Source organism: Typopeltis vanoorti, chromosome 11, assembly GCF_054136105.1.
Source record: "Typopeltis vanoorti isolate ZY-2024b chromosome 11, IOZ_Tvanoo_1.0, whole genome shotgun sequence".
Taxonomy (NCBI): Eukaryota; Metazoa; Arthropoda; class Arachnida; order Uropygi; family Thelyphonidae; genus Typopeltis; species Typopeltis vanoorti.
The window spans coordinates 102,616,480-102,636,409 of record NC_143559.1 but is presented as its reverse complement, the minus strand read 5'-3'; the positions used below and the strand labels follow the sequence as shown (position 1 = coordinate 102,636,409).

At 35.5% G+C, this 19,930-nt stretch overlaps 1 protein-coding gene across 2 annotated transcripts in view; it reads right to left on the bottom strand.

Moving 5' to 3' along the window:
* Positions 1-19,930, bottom strand: part of aub (piwi like RNA-mediated gene silencing protein aubergine) — a 196,283-nt gene that overhangs the window by 17,897 nt on the left and 158,456 nt on the right. The window lies entirely within an intron of this gene.

Sequence of the window (19,930 nt, the reverse complement as noted above, 5' to 3'; positions counted from 1 at the left end):
GTGACTCATTACATGGACATAGGGGGGGGGGGGGGGGCGGGTATCTGCTGACTTCTTTCCAAGATAAACATCCATTAAAACAGGATTAACTTACACTATGCAGATTTTAACTTTTTAATGATTGTTCTATTCTCCTATATTCCCATGTTCATAATTTCTTTTACTTGCGTCACTAACTATACAATTCTTTTAAGTTGTCTTCAGCTTGAAGAGTCAGTTTCTATACATCAGACTTAGTTTTCCGATACAACAGTTGCAACTCTTCTAGCCAACCTCTTATTAATTTTCACAACTGACATCATCTGCTTTTGCAAGATTACACATCTATTTCACTTCTATCTTATTTATTCTTTGTACAACCATGACGGATTTCCAATATGGAATCATTTAAATATTTTTTAAAACACTCCTCATGTAATGTCGATATCTTTCCCACAACAATCAATAACATGGCACAGAACTCAATACACTCCTCAGTTGATCATAATTTACTGCTGTCCCTTTTGCAATTTTCACATTTCAAATTTTGTATAATTTCATTTCAAAAAAGCATAATGTTGAAGAAAGCTACATAAAAAACTAAATTTCAAATTATTACAAAACATTAAATTTCAAAATATTCTAAACATATATCATCATCATCAAATTCCTGACATGTACCCTCAAGGGGTGTACAGGATATGATAATACTACATGAAAAATTTACATCATTACTAACTTCCTATCTACAATTTTCCTCCAAATCAATCTGTTACTTGTCAAGACTCCAATATTATCATTATCAGATCTTATATTTCTATCGTCTAAGGTAGTGCTTCCCAAACTTCTGGATGTCAGGGCCTCCTTTGCAAAAATCAAAATATTTCACGGTCCCCCTCGAAAAAAAATCGTAATAGAGAGATATATTATTATAATATTTATTGTATTTATATTCAATACAAAACATACCCAGCGAATATTGCAAAAATCAAATGCATGTATTACATTTTTTGCCTCTTACCGTTTGGTTCTGAAGACGACGCGGGCTGTTCTGGTAAAATATGAAATACTGTCCTTTTTTTTTTAATCTGTTTCTGCTTCTTCTAATTGTTCGTGGGATTTTTTTTTTTTTTTTTTTTTTTAATATCAGCCACTTATCCATGTCAGGGTTAAATTTTTTAACGTACAATAGATCAAATAATATCACCACTTACCGATACTGGCACACCAAGAACGTTTTTCTCTTTTGTGACTTTTCTCCCTTTAAGGTAATTAATCCTAACGCGAAACAGACAGCAAAGGCAGGTTATTAAAACGTGCATATGATTGGTTAGGTATTAACAAAAGATCGGCAACCGAAAGATAAAAGCATAGCTGACTATTGCGTTGAAATGCAACTCTCTTCAACCAAATTCCATATTTGAAACTGCCATAACATTCATTATATATATATATTACTTAGTTTTAACACTTTTACGAATTTTAACATGTTCGGTTGAATTTTATTGCTGCCTTGGGAAATCAAACTCACACACATCTAATTAATAACAATAGTTTTTAGTTAGATACTGTGTTTCCCATGCAACATATGGTTTTGTTTCAGTCTATACAGCATAGTTTCTGTATGAGGGGACATGTGATTCATTAATTAGTGTGTTTTTATCCCAGTTGTCTCTAATTGCACTATTTCTTGAGAAATATATTACACAGACTCCTCATACCTTATTCACTGGCATAATAAAAGTACTTGTTTTTATTGCCTCTGCAGTATAGTGGTTGTTAGGGAGGGGTGTTGTTAACCACTGCAAGCGAGTTACAATCTCCCCACATGAACTTGTTTAAGCTTTTTTTTCATGTGTGAAGTATATGCGAAACTTTTATTGGTAACAGAAAACTAGCTCGGATGACAGTGATAATATAAAACGAGTTTTGATATGTATATAAATTCAATATCAACAGTTCCTGATTACGAATGCGTGATGAAAGGGACAGGAGGATTTGGAGCTTCCCTGGAGAGCATTCGAAGTAAATACAATTAACCACTGCTTTGAAATGAAACATATGAATAAACAATATTTACTAATATTCATTAAGCGCCGAAATACGCAGGAAGCAAAGTTTGTGAACCAACACCAAGGTGGGAATTTTTGCATTAAAATAACAAAAAGAAATAATAAAAGTTAAATACGTTTCTTTTAAAATAAAAAAAAATCTACTTAGTCTTAAAACATTTTAAACTTGTATTCATTATTTCACGGCCCCCTCAACAAAACCTACGACCCCCAAGGGGGTCGCGCCCCACAGTTTGGGAAGCGCTGGTCTAAGGCACATTGTACCGTATCAATCCACCTATATCTTGGTCTTCCTCTGGGTCATTTTCCTACCAACCTGGCAGAGAACACTCATTTTGCTAATCTTTCCTCGCCCATTCTGTTTAAGTGACCATACCACCTGAGATTAGCTCTGCTAATGCATTCCTGGATGCCGACAATGTCAAGTTCTTTCCTAATATCCTCGTTTTTAATATGATATTGCCATTGATGCCATCTGTTCACATCTCTAATCTTTCTCAGGACTCTCATATCTGTGGTCTCTAGTCTTTGGTCAAGTGTTTTACTTCTGACCCAGCTCTCAAATCCATAAGTTAAAACTGGTTTGAACACTCTTGTATACAGCTACTTTAGTGTTCTGACTAATTTCTCTCTTATTCCATATGCATTTATTCAATTGACTTCCTACCATACCAGCCTTGTTGATTCTGTTATCTATTTCCATATTTAATTTACCATCTTCACTAAAAATCGTCCCTAAGTAGCTGAAATGTTTTACTTTCTCCACAGGTTCTCCATTCATAGTTCACATTTTCAATGATTCTTGATAACAGAGGGGATAATGTACATCCTTGTCTCACACCAGATTTAACATTAAACCATCTTCCTGTACTTCCTTCAATTCTAATTGCTGACTTATAACTCAAATAAAAACTAAGTATTGCTTGATATAATGCCCCATTGACACCATATAAATGTAGCGTATTGAATAGCTTCTCTCTTGGCACCATGTCATATGCCTTTTCCAAATCGACAAAACTTAAATACAGATCTTTGTTATAGTCCCATGATTTCTCCACTATTTGTAGTAAAGTGAAGATCTGAATCTGACAGCCTCTATTTGGCCTGAATCCAGCTTGTTCTTCACCAAGCTTTTCTTCCACAATTCTTCTCAACCGTTTCTCAAGTATACTTGCATATATCTTACCAGGAACACTCAGTAGGGATATACCTCTGTAATTCTCACATTGCTTTATTTCCCTTTTTTTATATATGGGTATTATGAGAGCTCTACTCCAATCATCAGGAATTCATCCCTCTGTCCAGGCATTCTGAACTATGCAGTGCAGTGGCTGCACTGCATAGTTCAGAATGCTATAAAACTAAGACTTTTATACCACCATACTTCAGCATTTCTGGTCGAATATTATCTACTCCTTCCCACATTTCAAGCCTTTGATGGCTTTTTCTACTTCAAGTATGGATATATATTCCTGACTGCATGCCTGGTCAGTGTTTTTTTTTTTTATCACTGTGCTGTCAGCATTGCTTGTTTCATTTAGCAAATTTTCAAAGTAATTACTCCACACTTCAAGGATATCTTTTTCTCCTGTTTTCATATCACCTTCATCATCTCTAACTCCTTTTACAGCGCTCCTTCCTCCATTCCTAAGCTTCTTCAACAACCTCCAGAACAGCTTACCACCATCTTCATATTTATTTTCTATGTTCTTGCCAAAGTCTTCCCATGACTTTTGTTTAGCTAGTTTTACACACTGTTTAGCTTTCTTACATTTGTCTCTGTATTCTCTAAGAGCACAAGCTGACTTATTTGCCAAGAAATTTTGATATGCTCTCTTCTTTTCCTTCACTGCCTCTTTAACTTCCTGTGTCCACCATGGAGTTCTAATTTTTCTATCCTTGCAGACAACTTCACCGCATGTCTCTCTAGCTGAATCAATCAGGGTTTTCTTCAAGGCTTGCCACTGAATCTCCAAGGTTTGGTTCCTGTTCTCAAACGCTTTCATTTTTTCTTCAATAGTCTTTGTGTATTTTAGTCTACAGTTCACATCTGAGAGCTGCTCAACTTTTATTCGCTTTAAAACTTTCTTACATGTCATTCTTTTCAATATGAAATTCAATTTTATCCTGCTCAAGACTAAATAGTGATCGCTTCCAATTTCAAATCCTCTGTACACTCTGGTGTCCTGCACCAGGGAGAAAAACATCACTATCAAAAATAACATAGTCAATGAGACTTTTCTTATTCCTTGCCTCTTCTTTCCATGTGAATTTGTGCACATTTTTATGTTGGAACATGGTGTTAGTAATAACCAGTCCATGTCCTGAGCAGAAATCCAACAGGTATTTGTCATTATTATTAGCTTTGCTCTTTTTCTTCAAATTTTCCCAAAACATTTTTGTATGCATGTCTGACAATCACTTCCTACTCTGCTATTTAGATCCCCAACAAGGACTAACTTTTCATTTTTCACTGTGTCAGTAGCTTTTTCTAGAGCATCAAAAAATTCCTCCACTTCTACCTTAGTAGAACCTTCTGTGGGACCATAGGCACAAATAAGGCTCACTGTCCAGTTCCCAATTCTGATATTTGCCCAAATCACTCTACTTGACACTGCCTGCCATTCAAGATGAGCCTCATAATTTGTGTTGAATACTATGGCTTCTCCTTTTCCTTGATTGTCATTGCCTGAATATAACATTTTATATTTATTGCTCAGAAAGACCTCACCAGTTTTTGTCTTTTTTGTTTCAGTCACCCCTATTATGTCGATCTGGTACTTATCTAATTCCTCTGCTGACTCCATTTCTTTGCCATTCAGGCTGATGATGGCAAAGAAATGGTGATGTTGAATTGGGGTGTGTTTTCAGATTTGTTCCAGTAGGTCACTTTTCGCTGTTCGCTCTGGTACCCTGGCGAAAACAACGGGGACCTTGTTTAACCAGGCGACGCCCCCAGCCAGCATGAAATTTTGTCATGTTGTACCATAATTTTCTATATTGGTTTAACCAATAGGAATACAATTTGGTCAGCTAAATCCCAAATTGCCAGCCCATCTTCGTTCGTTCAGTATCCAGGTAGATACCCAACAGGGTGCACCACGAGAAGGTGAGGATTGGACATTAGGTCAGAAGCCCTGGTCGGTTCTCCCCATTCCTTTAAAGGCTATGTGGAGGTCTCCTGAGTTGTACAACTTTGACCCTTCAGCACCCCTAAACATAATCAACATCATAATATATGCACAAAAATTCATAAAGTGCATATCCTAACCCAATGCTTTTTGAAATGCAAAGAATGTGCACTGAAAGATTTCTGAGATAATTTTCTGGTTTATAGTGCCCTTACCCCTCTCCCTGTAATCTGTAATGTTCTTTTAAAAACAAAAAAAGCAGGAAGGAGAATCAGGCTGACCAAAGAAGGACTGAAGTCAGATTCTAGTCACTAACTAGAGGAACTTTTTCTATGCCTTTCGTAGATCATCAATGCAGGACCAGCTCAGAGCTCTGTTCTACACTGGTGTCCAAAAACTAAGGACAAACTACATATTTGTGATCTCAAGTGTTTTATTTCTAACCCAGCTAACAGATTCATAAGTTAAAATTGGTTTGAACACTATCTTGCATACAGCTAATTAGTGTTTTGACTAATTTCTCTCTTATTCCATATAAATTTATTCAGTTGACTTCCTACCATACCAGCTTTGTTGATTCTGTTGTTTATTTGCATATTTAATTTTTTTATCTTCACTAAAAATTGTGCCTTGGTAGCTGAATGTTTTGCTTGTTCTACTGGTTTTCCATTCACAATGTAGTTGATATTTTCAATGTTTTTGCCTATTTTCATTGTCTTTGTTTCGTTATTGCTGATTTTCATACTAAAGCTATTACAATAGTTATTCAATTTAGTCAGGGAATCTTGTAGACTTGTACTGGATTTATTTTAAAAGTATAACATTATCTGCATAAAGTAAAGAACTGAGATTAACATCTCCAATTTTTATATCAGGTTTAATACCACTTACATCCTTGACAGACACCAGATTTAACATTAAACCATTTTCCTGTACTTCCTTCAATTCTAACTGCTGAATTTACAACTCAAATAAAGACTTAGTATTGTTTTATATAATGCCCCACTGACACCATACAACTCTGGCATTTTGAACAGCTTTTCTCTTGGCACCTTGTCATGTGCCTTTTCCAGATCTAAAACTTAAATATAGATCTATATTACATTTCCATGATTTGTTGTAAAGTAAAAATCTGATCCAGACAGCCTCTATTTGTCCTGAATCCAGCTTCCCTTCCACAGTCCTTCTCAACCCATTTCTCAAGTATACTTGCATAAATATTACCAGGAACACTCAGTAGGGAAATATCTCTAATTCTCACACTGTTTTATTTCCATTTTTATTTATGGGTACTACGAGAGCTCTACTCCAATCACCTGGAATTCATCCCTCTGTCCAGCACTTCTTAATTATGCAGTGCAGCCGTAAGACTTTTATACTTTCATATTGAGCATTTTTGGTCAAATATCATGTACTCCAGCTGCCTCTCCACATTTTAGGCTTGCGATGGCTTTTTCTATTTCAGAAATGTATATGTATTTCTGAATGTATGCTGATTGAGTGTTTTTTTTTTTTACCACTGTGCTGTCACTGATTGTTTCCTTTAGCAATTTTTCGAAGTAATTATTCCATACATCAAGGATATCTTTTTCTCCGGTTTTCATGTCACCTTTAGCATCTCTAATTCCTTTTATAGCACTCTTTCCTCCATGTCTGAGCTTTTTCAACAACCTACAGAATATCTTGCCATCCTCTTGATATTTATTTTCTATGATCTTACCAGTCTTTCCATGACCATGAAATAACATCACACACAAACTTTATTTGCTTATCCTTGGATAAAGGTGAAACCAAGAATATAATTTCTTGGCATGTTTAATTTATAGTATAACCAAGTGAAAAAACTTTCAACATCTATCTCTCACCCAGAGTATTTTAGTAATAAGGTGCGACACTTTCTGATTACTTGGTATATGGACACATCACTTCTGCATTACTTCAACCTTGGTATCATTGACTATGTTATTGTTGATAGTGATGTTTTCCCACTGGTGCAGGACACCAGAGTGTACAGAGGATTTGAAATTGGAAGTGATCACTATTTAGTCTTGAGCAGGATAAAATTGAATTTCATATTGAAAAGAATAACATGCATGAAAGATTTAAAGCGAATAAAAGTTGAGCAGCTCTCAGATGTGAACTATAGACTAAAATATACAAAGATTATTGAAGAAAAAATGAAAGAGTTTTAGATTAGGAACCAAACCTTGAAGATTCAGTGGGAAGCCTTGAAGAAAACCCTGATTGATTCAGCCAGAGAGGCATGTGGTGAGATTGTCTGCAAGGATAGAAAAATCGGAACTCCATGGTGGACACAGGATGTTAAAGAGGCAGTGAAGGAAAAGAAGAAAGCATATCAAAAGTTCCTGGCAAATAACTCAGCTTGTGCTCTTAGAGAATACAGAGACAAATGTAAGAAAGCGAAACACTGTGTAAAACTAGCTAAACAAAAGTCATGGGAGGACTTTGGCAAGAACGTAGAAAATAAATATCAACAAGGTGGTAAGATGTTCTGGAGGTTGTTGAAGAAGCTTAGAAATGGAGGAAAGAGTGCTGTAAAAGGAGTTAGAGATGATAAAGGTGACATGAAAACAGGAGAAAAAGATATCCTTGAAGTATGGAGTAATTACTTTGAAAAACTGCTAAATGAAACAAGCAGTGATGACAGCACAGTGGTAAAAAACACTGACCAGGCATGCAGTCAGGAATACATATCCATACCAGAAGTAGAAAAAGCCATCAAAGGCTTGAAATGTGAAAAGGCAGCAGGAGTAGGTGATATTCGACCAGGAATGCTGAAGCATGGTGGTATAAAAGTCTTACAGTGGCTGCACTGCATAGTTCAGAATGCCTGGACAGAGGGACGAATTCCCAATGATTGGAGTAGAGCTCTCATAGTACTCATATATAAAAAGGGAAATAAAACTGAATGTGAGAATTACAGAGGTATATCCCTAATGAGTGTTCCTGGCAAGATATATGCAAGTATACTTGAGAAACTGTTGAGAAAAATTGTGGAAGAAAAGCTTGGTAAAGAACAAGCTGGATTCAGGTCAAATAGAGGCTGTCAGGATCAGATCTTCACTTTACGACAAATATTGGAGAAATCATGGGAATATAACAAAGATCTGTATTTAAGTTTTGTCGATTTGGAAAAGGCATATGACAAGGTGCCAAGAGAGAAGCTATTCAATACGCTACAGTTATATGGTGTCAATGGGCATTATATCAAGCAATACGTAGTCTTTATTTGAGTTGTAAGTCAACAATTAGAATTGAAGGAAGTACAAGAAGATGGTTTAATGTTAAATCTGGTGTGAGACAAGGATGTACATTATCCCCTCTGTTATTCATTATCTATATGGATCATATTATGAAGGAAAGTGGTATTAAACATGATATCAAAATTGGAGATGTTAATGTCAGCTCTTTGCTTTATGTGGACGATGTTATACTTCTTAATAAATCTGCTACAAGTCTGCAAAATTCCCTAACTAAATTGAATGACTGTTGTAATAGATATAGTATGAAGATCAGCAATAAAAAGAAAGACAATGAAAATAGGCAGAATCAATGAAAATGTCAACTGTGTTGTGAATGTAGAACCTGTGGAACAAGTAAAACATTTCAGCTACTTAGGCACGAATTCTATGTTTATATATCACTATTTATCATTAATCACACATTATATATCACTATTTCTATATTTAATGGTAAATTAAATATAGAAATAGACAACAGAATTAACAAAGCTGGTATGGTAGGAAGTCAATTGAATAAATTCATATGGAATAAGAGAGAAATTAGTCAGAACGTTAAACTACCTATATACAAGACAGTGTTCAAACCAGTTTTAACTTATGGATCTGAGAGCTGGGTCAGAAGTAACACACTTGACCAAAGACTAGAGACCACAGGTATGAGAGTCCTGAGAAAGTTTAGAGGCATGAACAGATAGCATCAATGGCAATATCATATTAAATTAAAAACGAGGATATTAGGAAAGAACTTGACATTGTCAGCATCCAGGAATGCATTAGCAGAGCTAATCTCAGGTGGTATGGTCACTTAAATAGAATGGGCAAGGAAAGATTAGCAAAACAAGTGTTCTCTGCCAGGTTGGCAGGAAAAACGACCCAGAGGAAGACCTAGATATAGGTGGATTGATACTGTATAAAGTGCCTTAGACGACAGAAATATAAGATCTGATAATGTTGGAGTCTTGACAAATAACAGACTGATTTGGAGGAAAATTGTACATAGGAAGTTAGTAATGATGCAAATTTTTCATGTAGTACTATCATATCCTATAAACCCCTTGAGGGTACATGGCAGGAAATTGATGATGATGGTATCAATTCTGGGAATGGATCCCACTGATGATACCTCAATAAAGGTCAAAACCATTTAGTCTGAGTAGTGGATTTCCCATAATATATAGCATTATACATGTCTGTAAGGATATATGCTTTACATTATGGGATACTAAGGCAATTGATATGAAGTCATTAGCCTCTATGTACAAGTAGCCAGTCATGAAGTAACTTCACACGCAAGCTTTGCTACGCTTGGATAAAGGATGAAACCAAGAATATAATTGTTTGGCATCTTTAATTTATGAGATTTGGGCAGCATGCTGGCCACTCAATTTGATTAATATGCTAGGTCTCCAGAAGTATCTCTACTTCTTGTGTACAATGTGGTGTGGTACTGTCATCCATAAAAATGTATTCTTTGCGCACAGCACCATGGAAAATCAAAATGACGTTGAAGAACTTTTTGGGTTGAATCAACTATAATAGAAATTTTAAGCAAAGCTGCTGAATACAAAGAGAAAGGTAAGGCTGCTTCGAGTTCATCATGCATGCAGACCACTTGAAATGAAAGTATTATAATGATTGAATTACAGAGACTTAATTCTACATGGATCGAAGATTGTAACCAAAAATGGATCCACGTAAAGCACTGACTTTTTAAATCATAAGCATTAAGTCTCTTTGAAACCTCAAAAGAAAGGGCTATCAATGATGGAAAAGAAGAATTCCATGCTAGTGCTGGATTGTTTGAGCATTTCAAAAATAGAAATAGCCTACATAATGTTAGAATCACAGGCAGAGCTGCAAGTGTAGATAAGGAGGTAGCTGCAAATTATCCAGAGATTTTGAAGAAATTTTTGGAAGGGGGCCCCTACTGTGACCAACAAATGTTGATGAAACTGGTCTTTTTTGGAAGACTTTTCTGGCCAAATCAGAGAAATCTCAGCTTGGTTATAAAGTTGCAAAGGATAGAATGCCTCTTCTATTAGGTGGCAATGCCGAAGGTGATCTAAAGTTAAAACCCATGATAATTTATAAGGCACAAAATCCTAGGGCCCTCAAAGGCATTAATCAAGCTTCCATCCCCATTATTTCGAAGTCTAACAAGAAAGCACGGATTACCAAAGCTTTATTCAAAAGACAGTTTACAAGTTATTTTTGTCCAAAAGTTGCACACATTGCAAAAATTCTCATACATGAGAATTTTTGCAAACAAAATAATCTTGATTTTAAAGCTCTGCTTATGTTAGACACACTGGTCACCCTACTTCTCTTGATTTATTGTGTGAGAACATTAGTGATATTTTTACTGCCAAATACAACTTCTCTTACACAACTTATGGATCAGGGGATTATTGCAACCTTTAAGGCATACTACCTGAGAAGAACATTTAAACAGGCAACAGAAGCAGCATCTGGAGTGAATTCTGACATTAATAGAATTCTGGAAGAAATATAATGTATTGAAAATATTCATCAATCTTGGAATGAAATTACTGCTAGCAATATGCAAGCCATTTGGAAGAAGCACATTCTTCCACATTGTGCAAATGATTTTAGACTTTTCAAATGAAATGAATAGTTCTTGTGGAAATTGCCTACATCGGGAATGAATTGGTTTTTGATGAGATTGACAATGATAACATCCAAGAGTTAATTAAATCTCGTCCTGAGGAATTGAGTGATTCCATCCTGCTAAATTTAGATGCACAGCAGGAAGATCCTGAAGAAAATTTAACCACTGATGGTTAGCAAAAAAGAGATTTCCCAGAAACAATTTGAAAATATTTTTTGCACAATGGAAGTTTTTAAGCAGCAATGCTGAGTCTGACCATGATGAAGAGAGAAGCAGTAAAATTTGCAAAAATAGAAAAGGCAATAGAGCTATACTGTTAGTTGTATGAAAAAAAGATTATGCGCCAAAGTACGTTAGCTCAGTTCTTTGTTAAGTAGACTAATAAATTTATATTCTGAATGTTTTATTGTCTTTGAGCTTCATGGTTTTCCTTTAACTAGGCCGAATGAATTACACTTTTTTCCGTAGGTTATTATATACTTCTCAAAAGAATTAGGAGATATTTTAGTTTCTGCCAGATAATTATAAATTTCTGCAAATAATTATAACTATTGGGTACTTTATACATAAATAAATATTTCTTACTTATGAATAGAGTGTAATTGATGAGATATTGTTTAAATAATTGATATTTATTACAAATTGTATTACATTTGTAAATTATTTTTATGACTTTATAATTTACAAGAAAACCAAAATATCTTCTAATTATTTTGAGCAGTATATTTGATTAGTGCATTTTCAATTAAATCCCATTAATCATGGGATTGCTGTAATGTTGTCATTACCCATCTGACAAACCTTGCAGTGCAAAAACACCCAAGCTTTTACAACTTTTACAATCTTTTTTTTTTTTTACATTACAGTACAAAATTTTGGAAAAAATCATACGTGCAACCTAAGAACAGTAACATGCATCAACATCATCTCATCTTCCTTTTTACCCTCTTTTACTTTGCGATGTCAAGGACTTATTAATCAACAAACCTCAAACTGTTCACAGGATAAGGTGGTCAAGCCCTACGCCCCTGTGTATCCTATGTCCTGTAATGTTGAGTTCTCAAGGCCGGTTGTTTGCCTGCTTTGCGGAATGAAAAACTCCAGGATAAACTGGGGAAAAACCCTACTGTCCACGCCCAAGACCAGCTAACTTGGCTATGGCTGAAGAAGATCCTTCAGCTCCTCACGTCACAGACAGGAATTGAACCTAGGACACTCCTTCCCTAGGCATATGGTTGAGAAGTGCACAGCCACTAGGCTAAATACTCGGATCAACATCACAAAACCAGAATTATTATTTCAAATGAAATCTCAGCTGGCAACCTCAATAACTACTGTCAAAATCTACACCTTATGCAATTCCTTCTGCCACAAGGACAGCACACACAAATGTGCATTAATCAGAAGTGACAGTGCATGTAAAAATGCAAAATCTTGCATCTCCTCTGTGTTGCATTCACTAGTATGTAATCTATCACTCCTAAATTCCCATAACCACTCTGCCTCTTCAAGTACTCATCTCTAAAGCTTGACCTTCTGCAGTCAAAATATCCAAATAGTAAGAGATCATCTTCCTTGAGGACTTCAGTGTGATAACTCAAATTGGTTTCACTTCTCAGGTTCCACTGAGGTATTCCAGTTACGAAGTGGACCAAGATGGTCCACCTCCTAACCAGAATACCAAACAACCCTAATCCTGCCAACCTCCCCCCACCCCTTCTAAATATACTGTCAGTGTCAATTCTTCTGGTAACTCAGAACACAAACTAATCAAACTAAACTAAGTTTTTCATTTTCAAACAACCTACATCCAGCTATTTGCAGTTTTCTGTTCTCTAGCACCACAAGGGATGCCAAATGCAACCTCCATAACTTCTACCTCTTCCTATGAAGTAGAAGTCATGAAGGTCTGATTACTGCTTCAGTTCTCCTGAACATGACACCTGCTCAGACCAAACAAAAAATTCTAACTAGAGTGCCTTCATCCCTCATTCCACCCTACATCCAAGGCAATCCATGAAAGGGGGGGGGGGGGGCATATCATGAATGGCTTGATACTCTTGAGACAAACTTTAGCATCACACTCAGCATATACTGCAGTTTGCAATAACTACATTAAATCCTCAATACATCTAAATACATCAATTTTGAAAGGGCCAAATGCCACAAACTTGCCTCCTGTTCTTATGGCAATCAAGCATTCTGGTCCCTAGCTAAGGCCACTTGGAATAACTTCTGCCCACTTACATTGTTACCACTTGCTCATCCAGATGGTACTATTGTAACATTACCCAAAGAAAAGGCTTAATTATAGTTCGCCCACCGATTTGAGGTCCCTCGACACTTCTGTGCATCTCAGAAAAAGAAGAATCCATTCCGATAATAGGGTAATCAGCCCATATTGTGGGATGAGTTGTTTATTATTACCGGTGGGAAAATTAACTTCTCTTTTATGATTATTGTAGTTAACTATGTTGCTTGTATAACAGTTGGAAAATTTTACCTATAAAGCACGTGATTTCGCGTGTTGGCGACCAATTCGGACGTCCTTCATTTTTTTCTCCCCTTCAGCATGAATCGACTATTCTTGGAAAGACGCGAAGCAGGGACCTGGAAACGGTGGGCGAACTATACTAGCATCACTCTTTTCTTCTAATTCCTGCTTTGATGACCACACCACCAAGAACTACTTACTCATGTCACTTGTAGTTTTTCAGAAGAAATTTCAGCCAGTTCCAAAGAATGGATGTAAAAATTAGCCAGCACACTGCAGTCAAATTGCACTCACTTCTGTTCTCTTAAAAATCATGAATATCAACAGCAAACTTCCACACTATTTAAAAGCCCACAAATAATGACTAGCAATATGGATTCTTCTCCTCTTGATCCATAAATTGATCATCTAGCATTCATCACCTACATGGTCATTCATGTGTCATGGCAGATAGTTTCCTCTCCTGGGATTTTGCTATCAACAGGAGTACTCCAGGGCTTTGTACTCAATCTCTTCCTCCTGCAAAAAACTTGCTCTCACTTGCTTCAAATGCTACTGATAGCTACGCTGATGACAGTACCTCTTCATCTGACAAACCTTGCAACACCTAATCACTAGAAGCCTTGAGATTTTCCAATAATAAATATCTTAAATTCTGATTTCTTCACTATTCTTCAATGAGATGACAATACTCCTGTGTACTTCAGTGCTACCAAAATACATGCAGGGAAGACATCAGCCAAATAACGTTTGCTATTTTTAGGATATTATAAAAGTTACATATTTTATTTTTGTGGCGTGCAGACCAAGTTTATTTGCGTGAAACTAATCTTATTTTCTGAAGATCACTATTTACCATGGTTTGCATTTCTTCAACTATGTTCAAAGAAAAAATTATTACTACTACTACACAGGCATCTTCATGGAGTCTAATCAGTCATATCACAGGATGCTCACTAACTATTAATAATGCAATGGCTATCATATATCTCATTGAAGTAATTCAAAATTAATAAGATGGTCATTTGTGCAAGTATTAATTTTACTATTCATATTTGGTTGCAGAAGTTAATTATATATTTAATTAGAAATAATCCTACAAAAAGAGACTAAATAAAATTGTCATTCTTCAATGGGATGAGGAGAACCTACTTACCTTCAAATGCTACCATGACACAGTCCTGTTGTCTCTTTCTCTCCCTCCTTAATCACGATTTTGTGCACATGGGACTGAATTCACTTTCCCTTACTCTTAAAACAAATCTCAATCCAACATTTACCTCTACTCTTTCTCGGCACAAATATCTCCTACAAAAAATTCTTAATGCTGTGCAAAGAGGACAGCAGTTTGGTTTGGAATCAATGAGCTTTCTCACACTAATCATTTCAACCAGTGTTACTCAGATGTATGTTCCACACTGTATATCTTCTACATATACTTTCATGGACACTCCACTGAACTGGCATCTATCATTCTTCCACTTTCCACTAAGCCTTATAAAATGCAAGCAGAAGCTACCCAACATCCTTTTAAAATTCTAATTTCAGCTCCTCAAGATATTGTCTCTTCCTCTTTCCTTCCAAACCTCTATTCTAAGGAATAGTCTTTGTTCACAAGTGCTCCTAATGACGACAACTTCCAGCTCTAAAAATCAAGTTCCTTCACCTTGACTCTTGCCTACAACTAGCATCAGTTTGCTATAGATTCTTCAGCCTCTCATGTGTGATGATATATATATATATATATATATATATATATATATATATATATATATATATATATATATATATATATCACCATTTGTTCTCGAGATGAAAGCTATAACTCACATGAGAAAAGACAAGGCATGTAACAAGATATTAACAGCAGTGACAGCAAAGAATTTAGGTGATGATACACAGTAGACTACTGGTAAATAGTGTTGAATTAACATCAATTGCTTCAGCATCCAAAATGAAGAAAGATTACAGGTAATGGATTAAAACAACATAAATTTCTTTTCAAGTATATATACTTTGTAAAAAACCAACAGTAAAACTTTCTATAGAGAACAGAGGTACATATGGAGAGTATTTGAAAGTAAGCAGTGTATGAATGTTGGACTGCAAACTGCAACTTTTTAGAGGCTAAGAAAGATGTGGGTGTGATCTGTTCTGGACAGAACAAAGCTCTTTTAGTGAGATTTGTGTATTATAATAAAACATGAAAAGAGTATTCTAAAAATGGACAGATTTGGGATTTATCAAGTCTTCAATACAGATGTTCTGAGGCTGAAAGAGATTACGAATGATGTTTGTGACATGAAAGAGGGTAAATTATCCCAAGAAGAAATAAGGATGAAATGAAATCTTTTGCTTGCAAAATATGCTTAAAATTGCATATTTCATGTATGGAATTTAATATATCATGTAATTGCATAATTACATGACTTTTCCTGATGGTACTTCCTAATGAAACTGGCTGTCTGATTATTGACTATTAGTGTGAACATATATTACTAAGCATAAGCCTTTCCTTATGAAAGGAGGGGCTTAATTAAACTATAGTGTGGATATTACTGGAGGATGTTTGCTTTTGCACTTATGGATTGGGATCATATTGTTTCTTACAATCTACATAATATTAATGGAAATTTAAGAGATCAAAGTTTTGTATGTACATAAATATGGCTTTTGCTGGTTTTAACAAGAACCTGCTAAAACCAGAACTACAGCAGCTAAACAAATCAAACGTTTACATCCCACACAGTAAAAACGTGTCTAAGAAAGGTGCTCTCGAAAAAGTGGTTACTTGAAAAAAAAAAAAAAAAAAAAAATCAGTACAAATATTATGTGCAGTAAACAATTGGATATGGTTGCTAGTCCACAAAATAATAATAATAATAAATAAATAAACCATTTGTAGTTACAACACTAAACATGAAGATATACTTGAAACTGCCTTCCGATCAAGAAGTTGAATTATATGGGCAAACTTAAAAATGAGGAAATGGGCAATGAAACTAATCCGTGCCTATGGTCCCCCAGAAGAAGAGATGGAGAAAATTTTCAAGTTGCAGCTTACAAAAAGAATGGAAAAGGTATAGTTACTGGAGATTTAAACAACAGTAGGAATTGAATCCCACCAGGCATATAGCAACATTTTGGGAAAATTTGGAGAAAAGGACAAAGCTAATAATAATAATAATAATAATAAGTATTTACTGGACTTCTGCTCAGCATATGGACTAGTCATTATTAACACCATGTTTCAACATAAAGATGTGCACAAGTTCACATGGAGAGAAGACACGAGAAATAAGAAAAGCCCCATACTATGTCATTCTTGATAGTCATATCTTTATGTTTGTTTAGGACACAAGAGTGTACAGAAATAGAGATATGAAATTGGAAGTAACTATCACTTATTACTAAGCAGGATAAAAATGGATATTGCATCAAAAAGAATAGTGTGTAAGAAAGTTTTAAAAAGAATTAAAGTTGGGCAGCTTTTAGAAGTAAATTATAGACTCAACTATACAAACATTATTGAAGAAAAAAATGAAACAAATTAAAAACAAGAACCAAACCTTGGAGGCTCAGTGGCAAACTCTTAAGACATTGATTGATTGATTGATTGAGCTTAGGAGGTATGTGGTGAAGTTGTCTGCAAGGATAGAAAAAATAAGAACACCACAGTGGACAGAAGAAGTTAAAAAAGCAGTTCTGGAAAAGAAGAAAGCATACCAAAAGTTCCTAGCAAGAAAAGTCAGCAGATGCCCTAAAAGAATAAAGAGAAAAATGTAATAATGCAAAACATGTGTAAAACTAGTTAAACAAAAGTTATGGGAAGACCGGTAAGGACATAGAAAATAAATATCAGGAAAGTGGCAAAGTGTTATGGAGGCTATTGAAAATGCCTAGAAATGGAGGAAAGAGTATTGCAAAAGGAATCAGAGATGATAAAGGTGACATGAAAACTGAAAATAAGGATATCTAGATTTCTGGAGTAATTACTTGGAAAGAGAGTTAAACGAAACAAGTAGTGGTAGAAACTTTTCAAGAGAAATGCAAACAGGAGTACATATCAATAGGAAAAAACCATCAAAAACTTGACATGTGAAAAGGCAGATTTCCACATTTCAAGAAAAGGAGTAGATAATAATGAACAGAAATGCTCAAATGTGGAGGTATAAAAGTTTTGTAGTGGCTACACTGCATAATTCAGAGAGCCTGGTTAGAAGTTTGTATTCCATATGTTTGGAGTAGAGCTCTCTCATAGTTCCCATAAAAAAGAGAGATAAAAGCAGAATGTGAGAATTACAGAGGAATTTCTCTATTCAGTGTTCCAGGTAAGATTTATGCATCAAATTTTCACTTCATGATAAATAGTTGAGAAATCATGTTATAGTTTTGTAGATCTGGAAAAGGCATATGACAAGGTGACCAGGAAGAAGCTTTTCAAAACATTAGTTGTATGGGCTAAATGGAAAAGATGGTCAATATAAAAAAATTAAAAAAAAAATCAGCTAACGCCTTTTTATTCCGTTATACGAGGAGTAGGCGAGGCCATTTAGCCCTATCTAACTTTTGGAGACTGAGTGGGCAGTTCAATCTCCACTGGTACCCAATCAGAGATAGATGGCTCAAGGCTATCACTAATTAAGCGGTACACAGCGAAGAGAGACGGCTCAACGGGTGCCACCATCTCGTGGTCCCTAACCCTAACACAACATATTTAATGTCTGAAATAATGTGGGTTCTACGGTCGATTTTCTTGAGTTTGCGGGACGAAAAACCCGCTTGCCCGTGCCAGAGATCGACTAACTCGGGAACTGGTCGAAAAAAAGGCTTAGAAAAATTTCCTCTAGTCGCCGACTAGACTCGAAACCAAGTCTTCCTTCGTGCGGTCAAGCGCCGTGGTGTGCAAACGCCACATCCACTGAGCTACACATGCTCAAGATGGTTAATATTTAAGTCTTAAGTTAGAAATGGATACAGGAATACAGTTTGATGTAAAATCAGGTGTAAGACAAAAATGCACATGATTTCCACTCTTATTCATCACCCATATGGATCACATAATGAAAGAAAGCAGCATTAAAGCTGATATTAAAATTGGGAGGTGTCAAACTTAGCTGTTTGCTTTATACAAATGATACTGTACTCCTAAATGCATCCAATGCAAGTCTCCAGGAATCTAACTAAATTGAATAACTTAACAAATTTGACATGAAAATAGGCAATAAAAAAAAACCCAAAATGATGTATACAGGCAAGAACATAGAAAACTTCAGCTGCATTCTGAACGCAGAGAACAAGGAAAATATTTCAGTTATTTAGGCACAATTTTTATCATGCCTAAATAACTGCAATGGCAAGTTAAATCTGGAAATAGGCAACAGAATAAGCAAAAGGTAAGGTGGAGAGCCAGTTGAATACACTTATATGGAATAAGGGAGATATCAGTGAAAACACTAAACTAGCAGTATGCAAGACAAGCATTCAATCCAATTTTAAGCTATGGATCTGAGTTGAATTAGAAATAAAGCACTTGATCAAAGATTAGAGACCACAAATATGAGGGTTCTTAGAAAAATTAGAGGCCTGAACAAATAGCATCAATGGCAGAATCATATTAAAAATGAAGACAGGAAGGAACTTGACATTGTTTGTATTCAAGAATATGTGAGCAAGACTAATCTATGGTGATATGGTCACTTAAATAGAATGGGAGAAGAAAAAGATCCAGAGTAGTACTAAAGACAAGGTGGACTGATATGACAATATGGGAGTGTTGACAAGTAATTTACTAATATGGAAGAAAACTGTCGATAGGAGATTATTAATAATGTAAACTCAATCATGTGGTGCTGTCCCAGTAGCCTGAACACCCTCATGGAGTACATTTCATGATATGTATCCCATGAGGGTACATATCATGAAATTGATGATGACCGTTACTATTGGTTCTAAATTGAGAAACAGTTCTCTACATTTATAAACATTTACCATTTTTTAACATGGAAACTCCTATCACCAATGCTATTTGAAAGAAGATTCCTTCTCCAACTGTTGTAACAGCAATTGTAAGGAGATAGTCTCATTCCATATGTGTAAAAATCCTCCAGCAATATCCATACTGATTATTCAGTCACTGGTTTGAGTCTTTCCTTTCATAAGGAATAACCATGTTCAATAACATCCACACTAATCAGTAATCTTCTAATGGCTCTGTCATTGTTTCTTCTATGGTAGCAGTAATATGAAGACCAACAGTTGATATCCAGTCAGATGCCTGACTTGAATTCTGAGCATACTCAGCATATTTTACTCCCCTACCCCCAAAAAGTGTCTTCCTCTATATTCTTTGGTATTCACTC